This window comes from Triticum dicoccoides, chromosome 3B, assembly GCF_002162155.2.
Source record: "Triticum dicoccoides isolate Atlit2015 ecotype Zavitan chromosome 3B, WEW_v2.0, whole genome shotgun sequence".
Classification (NCBI taxonomy): domain Eukaryota; kingdom Viridiplantae; phylum Streptophyta; class Magnoliopsida; order Poales; family Poaceae; genus Triticum; species Triticum dicoccoides.
In genome coordinates, this window is record NC_041385.1 from 641,969,134 (window position 1) to 641,990,213 (window position 21,080).

Genomic DNA, 21,080 nt, shown 5'->3' on the forward strand with positions numbered 1-21,080 from the left:
ATTAATAATATAAGAGATATTGTGATATCCCAACATAATCCTGTCCACCATGGAGAAATCTTCAACTTCACCTGCAACTAACAACGCTATAAGATGGGCTGGGCAAAAGCGGTAACATAGCCAAACAACGGTTTGCTAGGAAGGGTGAAAAAGGTTAGAGGCTGACATGGCAATATGGGAGGCATGGTAAACAAGTGATAGGTAGCGCAACATAGCGATAGAACGGAGCAACTAGCAAGCAAAGATAGAAGTGATATCGAGGGTAATAGTCATCTTGCCTGAAATCCCGATAGGAAGAAGAACGAGTCCACGAAGAAGACAAATGGACGTAGTCGAACGAATCCTCACAACTCCGGAACGAAACCGAAGCTAACGAGAGAAGCAAACCGGAAAGAAGTAAACAACATGGTAAACACACGAGCATAAACATGTCATGATGCACAAACAAGTATGATGCATGTCCGGTTTAATGAGGCATGGCAGGGCAAAGTGCAACAAACAATACTACAAGTTAAGTGGAGCTCAATATGCAACGAGTTGCATATTGATGAAACACCACATCAAATTATTTAGTTTACTCTCGGTTAAGATACTCAACAATTATTAAATGTTAATTAACATGGCAAGGGGTGAAGCATAAGTAAACTAACTATTTAAGCAAGTTTAAATGAGGCCAGAACAACAAACAACCATTCCGGAAAATCCACATATGTCATTTAGCAATTTAACACAAACACAATTTTAAACATTTTAAATGTTGTTATCATGATGCGGATGACATATACAAGTTTTATGCAATTTTATGAAAATGTTGACATGAGCATGTTACGAGGCATTTGTCGCCATGGCGGAAGGAAAAAGGTGCCACGGCGGTGAAACGAAAATGGTGCCATGGCAACATATCGGTTCCGATAACTCATGGAGGTACCGGTGCAAAAGGAAGTGTGACGTGAGCGAGTCATGCAAGATGGTGGGGTGATCCCGGCTACCGGGTTCCCACGGGATGTCGGCATGGCAAACGAGGAAGGAACGTGCACGAAACAAACGGGCACGATGCAAACATACGGTTCATCTCATACAACACTCAAGCATTCGTTTACGGGCGGTCGTCTCGGGGTTATACCTTCGAAGTGTGCATTTTCGGAGCGGGTCGAGTTCGATACGATGTAGAGGAAGTAGACGTTCTCGTAGCGGTCGTAGTGGAAGTAGTGGTTCACGGACGTCGTGGAAGTAGTCATTCGCAGCAACGGTAGAGGTACTCGCGATCTTGGCGACGGTAGTGGTACATCTCGTAGATGAAGTAGTTGTTCATGATCCGTAGATGTTCGGGGTCCACGGGGTCTTCGAGGGTCGACGGTAGTTGTACTCATATTGTCGTGGTACTTGGCGATATCCGAGACGGTCTTGCGTATCCGTGCATAGAGGTACTTGGCGTTCCGGTCCTGTAGTCGTACTAGGCCTTCGGTGAACTTGGCGAAATCCACGAAGGCGTCCTTGGGCGCTACTGGTTGCCGCGACTTGGCAAAAACGAAGGGATCTTGGCATCCATGCAACCGGCAGCGGAGGTGCACGAAACCAGCGGCAGAGGACAAAGCAAGGGCAGAGCTGCGCTCGATGGCAGGAAGTGAAGAAGACGGTGCGGCAGCGGGGCGAGGAACAAAGGGGCCACGGCGGCATGGACGGGCAGAAAGCGCTCGGGATCGAGCTCCTCTCGATCCAGAGCATGGATGCGGCCATGGGACAGAGGTGGAGGCCCGGCGAGGTCGGCGGCTTAGGCCTCCATGGGGCGGCATGGACAAAGTGGCCGGCGTCGGCCTTGGCTCGAAGCAGGGGAGGCGCGGCCATGGCAGGGCCTGACGAATCCGGACAGGGGCGGCGCTTGACGACGGAGGGCGACGCGAGGCAGGGGCGCCAGCAGCAGGGCAACCGCGGGAGGCCGAGGCCGGCGGAGGTGCTGAGGCGGCATGGCCATGGACGACGGCGAGGAGGGTTAAGGGCGGCGGCGCTCGCTGGTCGGCGCAAGGGGAGGCAAGAAGGCGCGGCGGCGGCCTGGACTCGCCGGCATCAAGGAAGGAGACGTGGGCACGCGGCGCTCCTCTCTCTCTCTCTCTCTCTCTCTCTCTCTCTCTCTCTCTCTCTCTGCGACGGCGCAACGAGGGAGGAGGGGATCGAGCGCTGGGCTCTCCCTGGTGATGTGCGTGTGTGAGTGGTGGCATGAGGGAACGAGAGGGAGAGCGGATCGAGAGATGGGGATCGATCGACCTAGGGTTAGACCTGGTGGGGGCGGCCGGGCCTTGGGCCGGCTTAGTTGGTCGGGCCTAAGAGGCCTGGCTGGGCTCTCTTCTCCCTCTCTCTTTTATTTACCAAAAGCAGTAAATAGCAAAGAAAGAAAAAGGAGATAAAGAAAGGGTTGGAGAAATAATTTGAGCATGGGGGTAATTTTCCTGGACTCGCATAAATGCGCTTGTTTCGAGAAAATAGAAAAAAGGCATGAATGAAAGATGTAAATTCAAACTCATTTGAATTTAATTCAAATGGGTTTAAACTAGGACTTGATAAAAGGAAGGTCCAAAAATGTTCGGATTTTTGGTGGAGCTCCGGAAAATGGTAAAAGAATTATTGGCAAGGTTAGAGAGTCAAAACTTGAAGAAGAAAAGGCCAAGGGATTTAATATGCAAGTGGGTTCATGGGTGATTCCAAAACAATGGAATATTTTATAATATCTCCCTAAATATCGGGAGGGTATGTTATAAAGAGAAATCACCATTGTGAATATCCCTCAATTTAAATGGACCGAGGATCCATACAATTTATTTAGAAGAGTTATAAAAATTAATGATATGATGGCATGATGAAACGATGCAATGCAAGAGATGACATGATGCAATGCAACAAGCAAATAAAACACACGGCGAAACTCGGAATAGCTGGAAGTCTTCTGGAGCGTCGGTCTCGGGGCGTCACAGTCCCATACTTTCTAGCTTCCTCCTAATAAGACTCACATTCTTTTTTCAATAGATGAGGTTCAAGTTGGATCCGAAAGATGATGCAACTAAACAAGCATGCACTCATGTTTTTCAGTCTGCTCTGCGACAGTATTGGTACCACCTTAGAAAATCTCACTTTGAAGGCAAGGCTAACAATGAAATCGCCCAAACATCTCTAGTGGAATATATTACAAATGAAGACTGGACAACCCTTGTTAAACACTGGTCTGATCCAAAGTATCAGGTAGGCTATATGTATTTGATCAGACCACATATTGAACTTGTATTTATGTATGTGCCTTACAAGTGTATCTTGTTCCAGGCTAACTGTTTGAAGAACAAAACCAACCGTTCTAAAGTGAAATTCCAACAGACAACAAGATCTTGTAGCTATATTGCACACTGCGAGGCTCTTGTAAATAGCTGCTACTTCCTTCTTTTTTGTGTGCCATATTATCGTATCTATATTGACTTGTTCCAAATACAGAGGAAAGCCCGTGCGGACCAAAAAGAACCTGAACCGAATGCAGTGGAAATCTTCAAGGATTGCCACACCATCAAGATGAAGGGCATGAGCACACGAGTTCAAGCCGTTGTTGTAAGTCCTTACTCCTCCTGCCTTGAATTGATTGGTATTGTGATGTGTTCATTTAACTACTTGGTTTGCAACCAATGTCAGTTACTCTGTTCACTTTTATACACAGTTGTCTTAACGTATCATTTCACCTTACATGGTTTAAAAGAGATGAAGGATATTCTTTTGGTCTTGATCTGTAATCTAGTTGTTATGTTCACATGCTCACACAATGATAAAATAGCATGTTTGTTTTCTATCTGTTTGTCCATGATATGAATGATGTCATACTATGTTCATCCTACTTTAAACCATGTCTCTTTATCCTTAGATGTCAACGAATGTGAGGAAATAGACAATACAGTAGGCATGCTACATGGACATATGTTCCGAAAGTGATTTTATTATGTAGTTGGCACTACAATACATGCTAATGTATTACAATAGTTCACCAAAATAAGTTATGTATAAACGTTTAACCTACTTTGTTTGTTTTTTTCTCATCAGTAACTTATCTGGTACACTAATCTACAAGTTCAAACTTTCAGGAAGCTATGGATCAAATGATTGAACAACCACAACCACCTGAAGGTGATGAGGCTACTATAGGCACAATGTCACCTCATGCTGCAGTGCGTCAGTACCTCTCCACTAACAGTGCAAAAAGCACCTTCCTGCGTAATTCTGGGTTGGTTGTCAAGGTAACCTCGTCCAAATCACCTCCTGAACAAAATCTTCCTGCTAGACAGAGTGATATATCTGTGCTCCAGACACAAGTCCAATCCCTAATGGACGTTGTTTCAGAAACAAGAATAGTGGTTGAGAAATGTCGTCAAGATATGAATGGTTTTGAAACCATACTATCAGACATTCGCTTCGTTGTTCAAGAGCAATGGCGGAAAAAGGTGGAGATCATGCTGCTCCATCAGATTCTACAGCCTGAAACATTAGCACTCAGGTCAAATGATATGTGCTTCTATACATCTGATGGTGCTTTTATCTAGAAGGATTGTAAAGTTTATGCCAACAGGCCTTTTGTTGTATGGTTGGAATTTTTTTTGTTGTGATACAACATTTATGATGCTGCCACAGGTTGCAGTAATTATGATGCTATTTTTGTATAGTGTAGGTTTATCTTAGTAATGTATTCGGCTGAAAGCTTCGTAGGAGCCCAACACGCCAACATTCGTCGGGCCCATTCCAATTGGGCTAAAAACGATTACGGGCCAAAATTGGCATGTAGCCCACTAAAAATATCTGGGCCTAAATCAGCATAAGCTTTCATATTTTTCTGGTAGGCCTGTGCCCATAGTGGGCCTTTAACAAGCCTAAACATAATTTGGGCCCTCAGTAAAATTAGGCCGTTTACAGGTGTAAATATCTCGAGCCCATAAAAAACATGGGTCTTTAATAGACCGAAAGTGAGATTGGGCCCTGATTGTGCCAAATAACCCACTGGACTTAGCAGGCCGAAATGGTGGCCCATTTACGACGTGGATCTTTGGCAGGCCGAAATTCGGATGGGTCGTAAATGCGCCGACCTAATACACGGGCCTTTAACAGGCCGGAACTTTGGTCAGGCTAGATTATCGTCATTTTTGTATGGGTCGTTAATGGGCCCGATATGACGTTGGGCCACATATGGCCCATGGTTTACGTCCGGCGTTAACAGGCCGAAAATGACGACAGGCCGAAAGTGGCCCAAATCTATAGTGGGCCTCTAACAGGCCGAATGTCAGACATGGCCGAATATGACCCAAATCCTTCACGGTCGTTTATGGGCCGAAAGTTTTGATGGCCTGTAAATGGGCCCAAATGAAGCCGGACCTTTAGCAGGCCGGAAATAAACCAGGTCGTAATTCGGCCCAATTACTTAGCGGACAATTAACGGACCAAAAGTGACCATGGGCCACGTTGATGACAAGTTTAGGATAGGCCATTGACGGGCCGATTTGACAAAGAATGTTGGGCCTTTAGCTGGGCCGGCCCATTATGGTCTGCAGAATCTTGTGGGCCTTTAGCTGGGTCGGCCGATTGTGGTCCGCAAAATCTTGTGGGCCTTTAGCTGGGCCGGCCCATTATGGTCTGCAAATTCGTGCGGGCCTTTAGCTGGGCCGGCCCATTATGGCCCGCTAAATATTATGGGCCTTCGGTTGGGCTGGCCCATTTAAACTTTGTGGGCCACTTTTGGGCCAGTCCACATGTCAACATATCATAGGCCCATCTCGACCGTTGGATGAGTGACACCTGTGCCAACACGGAGCTGACGCGTGTATCCGTGAGCCAATGAGAATTTTACATGTGGAAAATTGGTATTGGTCGTGGCTGTTAACGGGTTATCGGATCCCAAATCCGACCCGATAGCTTAACGGTGTTCCGTTACGGTGGATGCCACATGTCGGTCACCCTTGACGAAAGCACTTCTGTGACACGCGATATATCATCATGGAAGTGGACACTTCCATGATGATAATTTTGGTAATGTCATGGAACACTTCTATGACAGCACATGTATGACTATCTTGATTCTGTCATAAAATCGTCATGGATGTACATCCATGACAGAAAACGCGACCTACTGTGACAAACACGTATCATCACAGAAGTGTATTTTTTGTAGTGTTTAGTATTCTCAAACTTTTTCAACTTTCACGCAATACATGAGCATGAGCCATGGACATAGCACTATATGTGGAATAGAATGGTGGTTGTGGAGAAGACAAAAAGAGGAAGATAGTCTCACATCAACTAGGTGTGTCAACGGGCTATGGAGATGCCCATTAATAGATATCAATGTGAGTGAGTAGGGATTTCCATGCAATAGATGCACTAGAGCTATAAATGTATGAAAGCTCAACAAAAGAAACTAAGTGGGTGTGCATCCAACTTGCTTGCTCACGAAGACCTAGGGCATTTTGAGGAAGCCCATCATTGGAATATACAAGCCAAGTTCTGTAATGAAAAATGCCCACTAGTATATGAAAGTGATAACATATGAGACTCTCTATTATGAAGATCATGGTGCTACTTTGAAGCACAAGTGTGGTAAAAGGGTAGTATCATTGTCCCTTCTCATTTTTTTATTTGTTTTTCTTATTTGGCCTTTTTCTTTTTTTGGCCTTTTTTGTAAAGTCTGAAGTCTCATCCCGACTTGTGGGGGAATCATAGTCTCCATCATCCTTTCCTCACTTGGGACAATGCTCTAATAATGAAGATCATCACACTTTTATTTACTTACAACTCAAGATTACAACTCGATACTTAGAACAAGATATGACTCTATATGAATGCCTCTGGCAGTGTACCGGGATATGCAATGAACCAAGAGTGGCATGTATGGAAATCATGATGGTGGCCTTTCCACAAATACGATGTCAACTACATGATCATACAAGAGCAATATGACAATGATGATGCGTGTCATAATAAACGAAACGGTGGAAAGTTGCATGGCAATATATCTCGGAATGGCTATGGAAATGCCATAATAGGTAGGTTTGGTGGCTGTTTTGAGGAAGGTATATGGTGGGTGTATGGTAGAAAGTTGCGCGGCACAAAAGAGCCTAGCAATGGTGGAATGGAGAGAGTGTGTATAATCCATGGACTCAACATTAGTCATAAAGAACTCATATACTTATTGCAAAAATCTACAAGTAATCAAAAACCAAGCACTACACGCATGCTCCTAGGGGGATAGATTGGTAGGAAAATACCATCGCTTGTCCCCGACCGCCCCTCATAAGGAAGACAATCAATAAATAAATCGTGCTCCAACTTCATCACAAAGCGGTTCACCATACGTGCATGCTACGGTAATCACAAACTTCAACACAAGTATTCCTTAAATTCATAATTACCCCACTAGCATGACTCTAATATCACCATCCTCATATCTCAAAACAATTATCAAGCATCGAATTGATCATAGCATCCAATTCACTTTCTATGATAGTTTTTATTATACCCAACTTGGATGCCCATCATTCTAGGGCCAATTCTATAACCATAGCAAATACCATGTTGTTCTAAAAGACTCTCAAAATAATATAAGTGAAGCATTAGAGATCAAAAATTTCTACAAAATTAAACCACCGCCATGCTCTAAAAGATATAAGTGAAGTACTAGAGCAAAACTATCTAGCTCAAAAGATATAAGTGAAGCACATAGAGTATTCTAATAAATTCCAAATCAAGTATTTCTCTCCCAATAGGTGTGTACAGCAAGGATTATTGTGGAAATCTAGAAAGAAAAGACTAATATCATACAAGACGCTCCAAGCAAAACACATATCATGTGGTAAATAAAAATATAGCTCCAAGTAAAGTTACCGATAGACGAAGACGAAAGAGGGGATGCTTTCCGGGGCATCCCCAAGCTTAGACTTTTGGTTATCCTTGAATATATTGGGGTGCCATGGGCATCCCAAAGCTTAGGCTTTTTCCACTCCTTATTCCATAGTCCATCAAATCTTTACCCAAAACTTGAAAACTTCACAACACAAAACTCAACAGGAAATCTCATAAGCTCCGTTCGTGCAAGAAAGAAAAACCACCACATAAGGTACTGTAATGAACTCATTCTTTATTTATATTGGTGTTAAACCTACTGTATTCCAACTTCTCTATGGTTCATACCCCCGATACTAGCCATAGATGCATCAAAATAAGCAAACAACACACAAAAAAGAGAATCTGTCAAAAACAGAACAGTCTATAGCAGTCTGTAACTTTCGAATACTTATGGAACTCCAAAAATCCTACCAAAATAGGAAATTCTAGGAAATTTGTCTATTGATCAACAGCAAAAAGAATCAACGCAAAAGTACGATTCTGTGATTTATTGATTTTTTTCTCTTGAGCGTAAAGTTTCTGTTTTTCACCAGAATCAAATTAACTTTCACCATAGGTTATCCTATACTTGGCACAAACACTAATTAAAACATAAAAAACAAATCTAACCAGAGACTAAATAAATTATTTATTACTAAAAAGGAACAAAAATAAAATTGGGTTGCCTCCAAACAAGCGCTATCGTTTAACGCCCCTAGCTAGGCATAAAAGTGAGAATAGATCTAAGTATTGCCATCTTTGGCATTCAATTCATAAGTGGCTCGCATAATAGATTCATATGGTAATTTAAATTTCTTTCTAGGGAAGTGTTCCATGCCTTTCCTTAACAGAAATTGGAATCTAATATTCCCTACCTTCATATCAATAATTGCACCAATCGTTCTAAGGAAAGGCCTACCAAGAATAATAGGACACAAAAGATTGCAATCAATATCAAGAACGATAAAATCTACGGGAACATAGTTCCTATTTGCAACAATAAGAACATCATTGAGCCTTCCCATAGGTTTCTTAATGGTGAAATCCGCAAGGTACAAGTTTAAAGAATAATCATCAAATTCATGGAAACCTAGCATATCACATAAAGTTTTCAGAATCGTGGAAACACTAGCACCCAAATCACACAAAGCATAGCATTCATGATCTTTAATTTTAATTTTTATAGTAGGTTTCCACTCATCATAAAGTTTTCTAGGTATATAAACTTCCAAATTAAGTTTTTCCTCATAAGATTGCATCATAGCATCAACGCTATGTTTAGTAAAAGCTTTATTTTGGCTATAAGCATGGAGAATTCAACACAGATTGCAACAAGGAAATACAATCTATTAAAGAGAAATTAAATTTATTGTAATCCAAAGTGGTGGGTTCATTACTATTCAAAGTTTTAATTTCTTCAATCCCACTTTTACCAATTTTAGCATCAAGATCATAATACTCCAAATCATCGGAACGCTTTTTAACTAAAGTTGATTCACTTCTAGTCCCATCATTATCAAGATTCATATTGCAGAACAAAGATTTAATAGGGGACACATCAATAACTTTTAGATCTTCATCATTATTTTCTCCTAGCCCTTCTGGTTTGGCAGCCATCTTATTAACTAAGGTGGCTTGCTTATCAGAAATTTGGGCTAAGGATTTTCCGATACGAGCAATTTGAGCATTTAAACCATGAAATTCCTTAGATAAATCATCAAGCTCTTTATTCATGAAACCTAGAAAATTCTTTTGCTCTTTAAGCTCATTTCTAAAGAAATTATTATGCTCAAATTGTAAAGTCATAAAGCTTCTAATATTTGATTCAATATCCTCTAACCTTTTAAGGTGAAGATCAACGTTCTTAGGCAAAGCCATAAGGGCAAACGGGCACACAAGAGGCAAGCGAAAGAGAGAGGAGAACGGGAAAGAGAGGGCGAATAAAATGGCAAGGGTGAAGTGGGGGAGAGGAAAACGAGAGGCAAATGGCAAATAATGTAATGTGAGGGAGATGAGTTTGTTATGGGTACTTGGTATGTCTTGACTTGAGCAAAGACCTCCCCGGCAACGGCGCCACAAATCCTTCTTGCTACGTCTCGAGCTTGCGTTGGTTTTCCTTGAAGAGGAAAGGGTGATGCAGCACACTAGCGTAAGTATTTCCCTCAGTTTTTGAGAACCAAGGTATCAATCCAATAGGAGGCTCCTCAAAAGTCCCACGCACCTACACAAACAAACAAAAATCTCGCAACCAACGCGATAAAGAGGTTGTAAATCCCTTCATGGAAACTTGCAAAAGTGAGATCTGATAGATAATATGATAAGATAAATATTTTTGGTATTTTTATGATATAGATTGGAAATTAAAAGATGCAAATAAAAGTAGATGGTAAACTTATATGATAAAAGATAGACCTGGGGGCCATAGGTTTCACTAGTGGCTTCTCTGAAGATAGCATAAGTATTACGGTGGGTGAACAAATTACTGTCGAGCCATTGATAGAAAAGTGCATAGTTATGAGATTATCTAGGCATGATCATGTATATAGGCATCACGTCCATAACATGTAGATCGACTCCTGCCTGCATCTACTACTATTACTCCACACATCGACCGACTCCTGCCTGCATCTAGAGTATTAAGTTCATGAAGAACAGAGTAACGCATTAAGAAAGATGACATGATGTAGAGGAATAAACTCATGCAATATGATATAAACCCCATCTTTTTATCCTCGATGGCAACAATACAATGCGTGCCTTGCTGCCCCTACTGTCACTGGGAAAGGACACCGCAAGATTGAACCCGAAGCTAAGCACTTCTCCCATGGCAAGAAAGATCAATCTAGTAGGCCAAACAAAACTGATAATTCAAAGAGACTTGCAAATATAACCAATCATACATAAAAGAATTCAGAGGAGATTCAAATATTTCTCATAGATAAACTTGATCATAAACCCACAATTCATCGGATCTCGTTAAACACACCGCAAAAAGAGTTACATGGAATAGATCTCTAAGAAGAGGAAGGAGAACTTTGTATTGAGAATCAAAGAGAGAGAAGAAGCCATCTAGCTAATAATTATGGACCCGAAGGTCTGTGGTAAACTACTCACAACTCATCGGAGAGGCCTTGGTGATGATGTAGAGGCCCTCCATGGTGGATTCCCCCTCCGGCGGAGCGCCAACGACGGCTCCAAGATGGGATCTCGCGGATACAGAAGGTTGTGGCGGTGGAATTAGGTTTTCGTGGTCGCTTCTGATGGTTTCAGGGTACATGTGTATATATAGGAGGAAGAAGTACGTCAGTGGACGATTGAGGGGCCCACGAGGGTGGGGGGCGTGCCCACCCCCAGGGGGCACGCCGGGCACCCTCGTGGCCGCCTTGTTTGTTGCTTGACGTCCACTCCAAGTCTCCCGGTTGGCATTTGTTCCAAAAAGATCATTCCCGAAGGTTTCATTCCATTTGGACTCCATTTGATATTCCTTTTCTCGATATACTGAAATAGGCAAAAACCAGCAATTCGGGCTGGGCCTCCGGTTAGTAGGTTAGTCCCAAAAATGATATAAAACTGTAAAGTAAAGCCCATAAACATCCAAAACAGGTAATATAATAGCATGGAACAATAAAAAATTATAGATACATTGGAGACGTATCAACGCGCTCTTCACCGAAATCGGCACGGAGATAGAGGCGGAGGAGGCTGGAGCGGAGCAGCCGGAGGCGCCGGAGCTGCAGCTGCTGCCCATGTCGCCGGAGCCGGGCATGGATATCATCGACATCTCCGACGATGAGTAGCTAGGTGATCGACATAGTACGTAGGTTTATTTTAGGTTGCATGTCTTTGTATGGATTTGAGGATCTATTGTGAGATGTCCGGCTACATGTGTGGAAATTTGAGGGGTGCCCGGTCAATGCACGCGGACGCGCCCGGGCGCGTCCGCGGGCGTTTGAGTGGCCGATTTGCCAAGTCGATTGTAGGTGTTCTTATGGTATGGTTGCTCCCTTTGCTTTGAGGTGGTGTCCCCAGTTGTCAATGGTCACTAACTTTTCCTGATGGTGGAATAAGAGCATCTACAACTGGATCCTTCAAACCCATCTCAGAAGTCCGGGCAGGCCGCCTGGTTACTGCCCAATCATGATTTTTTGACCCAGACGGGCCTCTAAAAGGACCCTCAAATGCCCAGGCTTACCGGCACCCCCCATATCCAGCCCAAATATGGGGCAGATACAGGGGCGCCCGGGCACGCCCGCCACGTCGGACCCGACCCACGCTGGCCCACCCGACCCCACATAAAATCCTCCCCATCTGCTCGCCAGACCATAACATACACACTTCACTCCCCTCCCCTCCACTCCCCTTTGCCACCCATTCTCATCTCCGGCTCCTTCCGGTCATCTCTGGCATGGCGAGCAGTGGATCTGAGTCCTTCACCTCCAGATCCGTCGACCCCGAGCTCATCCCGCGCGACCCCTAGGAGGACATGGTCGTCCGGCTTGTGCTCCACCGCGCCCGGGAGGAGGCCCGTGGATGACTGCGCTCAGACTCCATCCGTCGGGAATCCATTGCGTCCGCCCAAACGGGGCATGGATCCTGCGCTAGGCCGGCCATAGCTGCCCCGCCAAAGGCCGTGCGGTCCGTCTGGCGTCCAAACACGGAGACGTGCAACCCCTATGGTGGCGCTCCGAGCATCGGGACGCACCATGGGCCTCGTCTGACGAGGCCATGGCACGCCGTGCCCGCCGTGCAAGGCATCGGGCGCGGGAGGCGGCGACAACCCTCGCAACAACGGAAGTCGGCGAGGCGGAGTCGCATTCTCTGACGCCCTGTATGGTGCATCAGTCCGGGTGCCACAACCGCATCATGGTGGACATGGGCGGCTCGTCCCTGGATGGATCCGTCATTGATCTGACGTCCACCAGCATCGCTCGGGTTCCGGTCTCCGACGAGGAAGAGTAGGGCATGGGAGACGGCGGGGCCTTGAGTCCCGTGAGCCAGCTCGTGTCCCATGCCCTGCCCTACCTTGTCGGTGACCGGCCCAACAGTTTGAGGAGCGCAGCCGGCCACCGGACATGGCCAGGGCGGAGCCGGGCGAGCCAGGAGCGGAATCGGACAAGCTTCGCGTAGATTAGGTTTCATGTTGCATGTGATAATATGGATTTGAGGTTTCTAATTTGAGGTATTCAGATGTAGAATGTGTTTTTTGAGAGGTGACCGGGCGCGTCCGCGGGCATTTGAGAGGTCGGATTTGCCAAGTCCGTCTATAGATGCTCTAACGATATTCATATTGCCCATTGAAAAAAAAACATATTTGTAATAGAAAATATATGGAGGGACCTTTCCCTCGCATATCCTCTGGTACGAATCCTCTAGCCACTCGTTTATGATAAAAACATATTGTCCATGTGACTAGAGTTTTTTTGGAGGGGGGGGGGGTTATCATTTATGCCACTAGTTGTGTCCCACTACTCAGGCTATTAGAAATTGCAACTGCTTAAAAGTGTCATCGTTCCGTGAGATACTTACTCAAAAATACCATTACATATCTAAATGACATCGTTCCATTAGATGTTTTATCAAAAATACCATTAGACATAGTTATTGTCAGGTCAAACCCATTGATCATGTTATCGAACAAAAATACCTATAAACCACATGCCAACTCTCTCTATCACATAATGATAAGTGTGCCCCCCAGATTTTGTACTAATTACCTATCATTTTATTGAGAAAATGGACGGACGCAGCAACACGCATCTTTGATGATCTAGTTTGCCATGTTATAGTGACATAAATACCTATGGACCGACATGTTAGCGCTCGCTCTATTTCAATACAATAACGTGTGAGTCTCACTTGATCCCAACAATGTTTTTATTTTCTTATAAACTTATTTGCTTGCTTACTCCTCACAAGTGTTAGTGTAAGTCAATCATTTTTTGAAGTTTTGGAAGAAGATTGTAGAAGCAAGTTAGTACGCATTACTTTGTGTTCAAATTATTAAGTGAATATTAGAGTTCAGAGACAAGTCAAATAAAATTAATAATTATATAAAATTGTAACAAACTCCTTTGAAAATTTTATAAAACAAAACCTAACTCTCGGCTTTACGCAAAACATTTCACATAACTTAATGTTTTACATGCCATACAACCATATCAAGCACACACTACACAAGACCTTGATCACGCAAACAATCATATATCATCAAAACTTTGTTGTTGATCTACCTATCAGTGTCACTGCCAAGGATCAAAGTAAGACGGTCTTCCTAACTTGCCGTCAAAGAATAATGACGTAGATGAGATCTTCTAAACCAAGACATGATATTGTTTTCAAAAATAATGGAAGAGTACTTGTCATTTTGCACCAGAGTTGGTAGGTAGCAAGAATTTTTAAATCTTCGCCAAACCTCCTTCAGTGATTTAAATCCACTTGACAAGTTATATAGGTGTTCAATTGATCATCTATCACACTTGAATTGCAAGGATCTAGGAAATCTTGCAAGCAATTTGACATGCCAACAGAAAGTCAAAAAAAATCTGAACAAATAATCCTCAATTTGATGGTGATTTCCACCATAGGTCATTTTGTAATAACTAAACAGAAGCAGGTACCTTTGCTTCATGAGATTACAGTAACCCTGTAAAGTTTATACATTACACACTCAACTAATATCACAATATGATGAGCAAATAACAAAGACAGATAAGTTAATTTGCAAAATGACAAGAAAATAGTAATAATTTTGTACATAGTGATTAAAATGCAATGACATAAGAGAAATATTTCTACAACCGAATATACATGATAAGAAGCTGATTTGCTGTACAAAAAGGACTATTGTACTGTTTTTACCTCTATGGAATGAATTAAATAAGTCAATGCAATTGGCTAGTCAATCACTATGCAAGCCTACGTTTTATTGCTAAATCACATGTTTTATTACTGATTTTCTATAGTAGAAAATCCTTTATTTCATCTTTCTAAGTATAGAGAGTGTTCATCGCATCAACTTTGTGAACATCTTTTAGTGCGCAATCCACTAAATAAAGATGAGTCAATCACATGAACAAAATTAGATGGAATCTAGACCACAGCCAATTGATGAGCATAATTGCTCACTGGGATCTTAGCATAACTATTCACTGTCAGGATTACCCCCCAAACCTGAATTACTCGAGCACAAATGAGACTTACAGTATGAACCCACATGGCGTTGGCATTTGACAAATGCACTCTCTATACCAAAGCTCAGAATGGGGGCTAGTTGTGCTCTTAGATAATGCAAAAAAACTGAATGGTATCTGAGGTTCAGACTAGTGCTGACAAACAATTTTTTTTGCTGGAAGCAACACGCTACCATATGTATTAACCTCACCTAAATTTCAGAGCATCGTTTTCTTTAGTTAGATAAGATATCCAAATCGGAACTTTGAAACCCTCTGGAATTGTACAAACCCAAAATTGCTTAACCTAGTTGCTCCAGGCAGTGAGTTAATTGTAACATGTCCTATGTAGTGGCGTGAGAGGGCTGGGATGAGTGACGGCCAGGAATCAAGGGGGCGTGAGAGGGCTCGCTTTAGATGCAGTTATATTGTCCTAAATGACAACTGGAAGCCTGCTGCTCAAATTCTACTTTGCCGTTCACTCGGACAATAGTCATATGGATAACTGGATATACATTATGTTGGATCAGCAGCAAATAAATGCTTACAGGAAGAGGAACCAAGGCATTCCATCTTCTGCTTAACTTTGAATTATTTGTTTAGCCAAACAAGAGCATTAAGAACCAAAGAAGAATTGCAGAAAAGAACATCCATGTTTTACCATCCAAAAGCCCAAAAAGTCGACTTGATTTACCAGATGTATTTTCTTCATCTGTCCTAATAATAGTCCCTTATTCTATGCACAAAACATTTATACTCTACTTTTCTTCCACAAAGTTTTCTTATAACTTCATCCAATACAATCTTGCAGAAATGCAAATAATTGCTCAGGAACATATAATCTAAGCAATTGTGTGGTGTAAAAACATGGATGGTAAAACATGAAAAGATAAGGTGTGGAGCAATTATTTGTCTAGAAGCCATTGGAGATTATGAAAATGCCAGCACCAAGCTCCAAAATTTGCCCAAATCGGTCCACCACAACAGCATGAACATCACCTGTATGTACAAATTTTTGAATGAGAGGATATCAAGATAATGTAATTGCTTGGTGGAAGAACCATACATGAACTGAAAAGAAATATATGGTAACCTAGCCGAGCATCATGCTGAAGGAGGTTCTGCTGCCGGAGTGTAAAGGGTGAACAAGGAGTGGTAGGGGAGGCAACATTTGTATACACAACTGTACCACGAGGTAGTGGAAAGGATTTATACATACCTCGCCATGAATGCATGAGCAGAAACTGAAGAAACATTCCCTCGATGGAGCAGTTTCGCTTAGACGAGGCGTCGGCCCTGAATCGCCACGTCGGCTAGAACCTTTATTTTCTCCTTTGCAGATTGATCGTTCGCATCACCCGTGGTGGCTGGGTGGATCCCCGCCTCTGTCTGCCTCACATTGTTGGGAATTAGCACACAAATGCACTTGTGGTTAAATGAAAAACTGGAGCGGAAACAAGTAATCTCAGCACCACGTCATGTACTAACTCAAGGATCATTGCTTAGCACGGAAGGAAACACATGCAGCAGCATATATGGAGGCAGAAAATGTTACTCAGCGGGCAAGACACCCCTCAGCCTAGTGTCTTGTGGTAGGAGTAAGTTTCTGGACAGTAGCAAGCATCAACAAAGAGACACCAGATTTTTACGTGGAGCCCTCAACTTGAGGGGAAAACCACGGGCCGAAGCCACCCAAATCCTCTTCCACTATTATCAAATGTGGGATACAACAAGTTCTTCTCTAGACAGCACTAGAGGATCTCATACATCAAGATTTCTGAATCTTGGATGAACACAACAAGAATTGGGGCTCAAGAACTAGGGATTGGAACAATCTCACCAAAGATGGTGGAACCGAAGCTTGAAGGGGACAAGGTAGTGGATCTGGACCATCACAACCTTGGGGAGGAGCTCCCTTTTCTTCTTCCTTCAATCTTCCTCTTCTTCCCTTGCTCTCATGGTTTTCTCTCTTCTTCTCTCCTGGAGGATGAACTGATTTTCGTCACCCATGGTGGTGGTTGTTGGATAGAGGGTAAAGCATCCCCATCCACTCATGTGCAAAGTCCAAAATGACCCTAGGTCATAACCCTCATGGGTAGTGGGCTTCTGCACCTCTTTGGGCTGCCTAAAAGGCCTCAAATGGTAATATCCTCATAGCCCACATGAGGAGGATATCCCAACACGCATCAATGGCAGTGATCAATCGATCAGGTTCGCTCGCATCACCCGTGGCAGCTGGATGGACTGATCCCCATCCTCTTTCTCTCTCTCTCTCTCTCTCTCTCTCTCTCTCTCTCTCTCTCTCTCTCTCTGTGTGTGTGTGTGTGTGTGTGTGTGTGTCTCGATCTCAATCTCGATCTGGTTATAACTATCGACAACAATTCTTTTTGGGAGGTTTGGTGGTCCAGCAGGCCCTCACATCGAAGCTAGCCATATGGAAGCTAAGCCATATATACAGGCCGGGAGAAAGCCCAAACAACAACAGATCTCCGTTTTTTCTTGTGGAGTAGTTGCCCTTTTAGGACAACTGGGCCATGAATTTGACGATGTGATGGAGATCAATAGGGCAGTAATCTGATGGCTAGAAATGCTCCAATTAGTAAAATGGACGGCCAGGAATGAGATGAGCTGATACCAATGGTGCCCAATGACATTTTTTAGTATGCACCTAACAAAGTGATGTCATTTTTTAGCAGTTAAAGTTCCTACTGGCAAAATTGAGTTGTGTGACACAAATTATGGCATAAATGATGAAAAAATTCTTTTGTTTTCTTAGAAAAATTCACAGGTACCAATCTGAGGAGTATTGAATAGCATTAAGGATCTGAACATATGATCTTCCACCGAATAAACCAACTAGCATCAACTACAATGAGTAATCAACACAACTAGCAACCCAAAGGTACCAATATGAGGTTTTGAGACAAAGATCGAATACAAGAGATGAACTAGGGTTTGAGAGGAGATGGTGTTGGTGAAGATATTGATGGAGATTGACCCCCTCTCGATGAGAGGATCGATGGTGATGACGATGGCGGTGATTTACCCCTCCCGGAGGGATGTTTCCCCGGTAGAACAACTCCGCCGGAGCCCTAGATTGGTCCTGCCCAGGTTCTGCCTCGAGACGATGGCGCTTCGTCTCGAAAGCTTCCTTGAAAGTGACAACATAGGAGACAATCTATATGAAGAACATGGTGATACTTTGAAGCACAAGTGTGGAAAAAGGATAGTAACATTGCCCCTTTTCTTTTTCTTTTTTTTTATTTTTGTTTCTTTTTGGGTGGGCTTCTTTGGCCCCCTTTTTTATTTAGGCTTCTTTGGCCTTTCCTTTTTTCTGTTTTTTTCCTTTTTTTTCTTTTTTTTCATGGGGCAATGCTCTATAATGATGATCATCACACTTTTATTTACTTACAACTCAATATTACAACTCGATACTAGAACAAAGATATGACTCTATATGAATGCTTCCGGCGGTGTACCGGGAAGTGCAATGATCTAGCGTAGCAATGACATCAAAAAACCGACAAGCCATGAAAACATCATGCTAGCTATCTTACGATCATGCAAAGCAATATGACAATAAATGCTCAAGTCATGTATATGATGATGATGGAAGTTGCATGGCAATATATCTCGGAATGGCTATGGAAATGCCATAATAGGTAGGTATGGTGGCTGTTTTGAGGAAGACATAATGAGGCTTATGTGTGATAGAGCGTATCATATCACGGGGTTTGGATGCGCCAGTGAAGTTTGCATGAACTCTCGAGGTGAGAAAGGGCAATGCACGGTACCGAAGAGGTTAGCAATGATGGAAAGGTAAAAGTGCGTATAATCCATGGACTCACATTAGTCATAAAGAACTCATATACTTATTGCAAAAGTTTATTAGACCTCGAAGCAAAGTACTACTATGCATGCCCCTAGGGGGATAGATTGGTAGGAAAAGACCATCACTCGTCCTGACTGCCACTCATAAGGAAGACCATCAAAGAAACACCCCATGCTTCAAATTTGTCACACAACGGTTACCATACGTGCATGCTACGGGACTTGCAAACCTCAACACAAGTGTCTCTACAATCCACAACCACCCACTAGCATAAATCTAATATCACCATCTTTATATCGCAAAACTATTGCAAGGAATCAAACATATCATATTCAACGATCTACAAGTTTATGTAGGATTTTATGACTAACCATGTGATTGACCAATTCCTGTCATCTCTCTAAATAGATATAAGTGAAGCAAGAGAGTTTAATTCTTTTTACAAAAGATATGCCCACGCTCTAACAAATATAAGTGAAGCAAAAGAGCATTCTATAAATGGCGGTTTTCTATGTGAAAAGAAACAGGCAATCCAAACTTCAAATGATATAAGTGAAGCACATGAAGCATTCTATAAAGCCATACTCAAAATATTTAAGTGAAGTGCAATGAGCATTCTATAAATCAACCAAGGACTATCTCATACCAGCATGGTGCATAAAAGAAAAGTGAAAACTAAATGCAAAAGACGCTCCAAGACTTGCACATATCGCATGAACGAAACGAATACGAAAACATACCGATACTTGTTGAAGAAAGAGGGGATGCCTTCCGGGGCATCCCCAAGCTTAGACGCTTGAGTCTCCTTGAATATTTACTTGGGGTGCCTCGGGCATCCCCAAGCTTGAGCTCTTGCCTCTCTTCCTTTTCCTCATATCGAAACCTCCTCGTTTAGACACTTCATCCACACAAAACTTTAACAGAAAACTCGGTAGGATCCGTTAGTATAATAAAGAAAATCACCACTCTAAGTACTGTTGCAAACCAATTCATATTTTGTTTTTGCATTGTGTCTACTGTAATATAACTTTTTCATGGCTTAATCCACTAATATAAATTGATAGTTTCATCAAAACAAGCAAACTATGTATCAAAAACAGAATCTGTCAAAAACAGAACAGTCTGTAGCAATCTGAACATCCACCATACTTATGGTACCCCAACAATTCTACCAAAATTAGGAAAAATAAACAAGTTGTATATAAATATAGTGCAAAAAGAATCAGAACCAATTGACGTTCCAGCTAAAAATGTAAAATCATGCACTACAGCAAAAGTTTCTGTCCTGCATCGTACAAACCAACAAGCATTGTAAACATCCTAAAGGCAAACCTTGGCACATTATTTTTATAATACAATGGAATTATACAAGGGTATAATTATTTTTGTTGAAAATTTTCTGTAATCAAGATTCACAAAGTTTCCGTGAGCATGAACAAAGTTCAAGGCTAGCTCCCACTTCAACAATGCTTGTCTTTCTCACTTTCACTTTCCTTTTTGACAAGTTTTTAGGTTCCCCTCTTTATTTTTGTTATTTTTAAAATATATGAAAGCACTAAATAGAAATAAATGACTCTCTAAAACTTCCGGGTTGTCTCCCTGGCAGCGCTTTCTTTAAAGCCATTAAGCTAGGCATTTAGTGCTCAAGTAATGAATCCACCCGGATCCCAAGGTATATCAAAGCCAATTTTAATTAACAATGATTTGTAATTTAGTAGTGAGCAAAAAGTAACATATATCATGCAACAACAAATTCTAACTCTCTTCCTACGCATCGGCATGTCATAAAAGAACAATTCATGCACACATAGTAAAGGCCAATGCATAGTATAAACAGTTTCTTGCAATTTTATCGTATTGGAAACATAGAGAGGTGGAGATATAGTTCCTCTCTCATAATAATTGCAAGTAGGAGCAGCAAACACATTCATATTACATTCATCAAAATCATCATGTGCAATGGTAAAAGGCAACCCATCAATATAATCCTTAATAAGCACAAACTTCTCTGATATAGTGTAGTAGGGAGAATTCAAAAAGATAATAGGACTATCATGCATGGGTGCAATAGCAACAATTTCATGTTTAACATAAGGAACTATAGCAAGTTCATCTCCATAAGCACAATTCATATTGGCATCTTGGCGACAAGCATAGCAAGCATCATCAAAAAGGGGTAATTCAAGGGA